Source organism: Tupaia chinensis, unplaced genomic scaffold (genome assembly GCF_000334495.1).
Source record: "Tupaia chinensis unplaced genomic scaffold, TupChi_1.0 Scaffold000628_1, whole genome shotgun sequence".
NCBI classification, from domain to species: Eukaryota; Metazoa; Chordata; class Mammalia; order Scandentia; family Tupaiidae; genus Tupaia; species Tupaia belangeri.
The window spans coordinates 1,607,041-1,609,172 of NW_006160148.1; the positions used below are offsets into that span (position 1 = coordinate 1,607,041).

The following is a 2,132-nucleotide window of genomic DNA, read 5'->3' on the forward strand; positions in this document are numbered from 1 at the left end:
GAGGGGATGGCCACGCCGCAATCCCTTCTCCTCTATTCTCCTCTTGGGATCTTGGGCACGCACGCACACGCGCCCGGCGTGGGTTTTAAGCCACCGGGTCCGGGACGTGAACCGCGGTCGACTACGTGGGAGTCCAGCGACATAGCCATTACGCTAACTGCTGGTTCCCTCATGTTTCAAAATTTTTACAGCAGCCCTATGACATAGATCTTTTAAAAAGTAATTCGTTTATTTAATTTTATTTATTATTTTAACAAGAATTATTTACTTATTTTATTTGTTAATTATGTTTTTTAAAATAATTATTTTGTTTAACATTTATTTATTTATTTATTTTAATTTGACCAGAGAGGGACAGAGTGAAAGAGAGCAAGAGAAACAGAGAGTGAGAAAGCCAGCCGCCAGGTCTGGGACCCGAACCTTTGGCCATGTGGGAGTCCAGTGCCCTTAGCCAGGCACCACCTGCTGACCCCTATTATTACTATTTTTCTATTTGACCAGATATATAGAGAGAAAGTGAGAAAGCAAACCGCCAGATCCAGGACTCCAATTGCAGCTGGCCACGTGTGGGCCTGGCACCTTAACCACCATGCACCTGCTGGTCCCGTGACATATCTTATCCCACTTACAGATAGAAAACTGAGGGCAAATTTGAGTACCTTGCATCAGGTCACAAGAGTGGTAAACAGGACCGTGGTCTGTCTCCCTAAGGCCTATGCCCTTGACTTCCCGCAGACCAAAGCCTCCCCGAGAGAGGTCAAGGCTGTCCCGAGGACCTTCCCTTCAGTGGGCGCCTGCGGAGGTGAGGAGACTACTGCTTGGTCCTCAGCCCCCGTCCCGATGGGCGCTGACCTGCAGGTGCGTGCTGGGGCCGGCTTGCACGCTCATGGGACTGACTTATCTCATCACTGCCCAAGTCCATGTTCAGGGATGTTACCTTGACGGCTCGCAATCAGTCTCAGTGGGGTATTTGCACCGTAAAATGAGCACATGTTGTAGATCAGGGCTTCGTTTTCTCAGAGAGCTGGCGGTTAACCCTTTACCAGCACATCATTGGTTAACTGATTTTATTACTTTTTTTGGTATTGTTTTGCTGTGGACCAGTGAATAAGAACCATCTGGAAGACCTGTACACCTGTTAAAACGCAGACTATGGCCAGCAGATGGCGTGGAGGCCAAGGCTGCTGGACCCTGCATGACTGACTGCAGGGTTTGCATCCCAGACCTGGCAGCTGACAGTGCACACGAGGCGCCTGTGCATGCCCCAAATCCCAAGAGGGCAATGGAGGGGAGGCGATTTCAGCATGGCCATCCCTCCTGGAGGGGGATCTCTCACTTTGCCTCTCCTTCACTGCCTGTCTCTGTCTCCAGTGAGCGCACACACCCTGTAACCAGTGAGGCCGAGAGGGGTGAAAGAGCATGCCCAGCTCATGGGGGAAGAGCAGCCTCCAAGACAGTCCTGACTCTGCGTAGGCTCTCATCACGTGACCTAGAGCACCACGGGCTGGAGACAGACTTACCTGGGGTGGGCCTGCCTGCCTGGCTCTGCATGTGGGGGTCTCAGGACAACTCGCAGCGTCTACACCCAAGCTGCCTCTCTGGGGAAGATATGGCCCGCAGAGGCGGTGACTCCATGCCAGGTAGGGGCTGGGAATGGCTATTCTCTGAGGGCCTAGCCTGAACTCGTGCGCCCCAGCTGAGCGCTGGCACCTTTCCCCTCTGTGGGATGGGGTGTGGGTGGGGAGCCAGGAGACTCACCTGTTCTTCCCACTCCAGATGCTGTGGGTCACCATCAGCACGATGTACGCGACCCCTCCGAGCAGGCCCGGCAGGCCGAAGGTGTAGTGCACGCCGCAGCTGTCGTGGATGCCCAGCACGCGATTGAGACACACCTGGGAACACACGCCAGGCTGAGCAGACTGCAGCAAGACCCACAGTGCCTGCCACCTTTTCCACGGGTCTGGGCACCCAGGGCCCCCGAAGGGGCGGGCCACGCAAAGACGCGCTTCTCCAGCCTCAGTGTGCACACGCATCACCTGGGGGCTTGTTAACTGCACAGCTGGGCTTGGCGGGCGCGGCGTGGGGCCTGCAGCCTGCGGGCCTGCCTCTCTAATGAGGCCGTGGCACACGCC

The 2,132-nt window shown here is 55.1% G+C and overlaps 1 protein-coding gene across 1 annotated transcript in view; it reads right to left on the reverse strand.

Moving 5' to 3' along the window:
- RHCE (Rh blood group CcEe antigens) overlaps positions 1-2,132 on the reverse strand; it is a 59,623-nt gene that overhangs the window by 28,661 nt on the left and 28,830 nt on the right. The window lies entirely within an intron of this gene.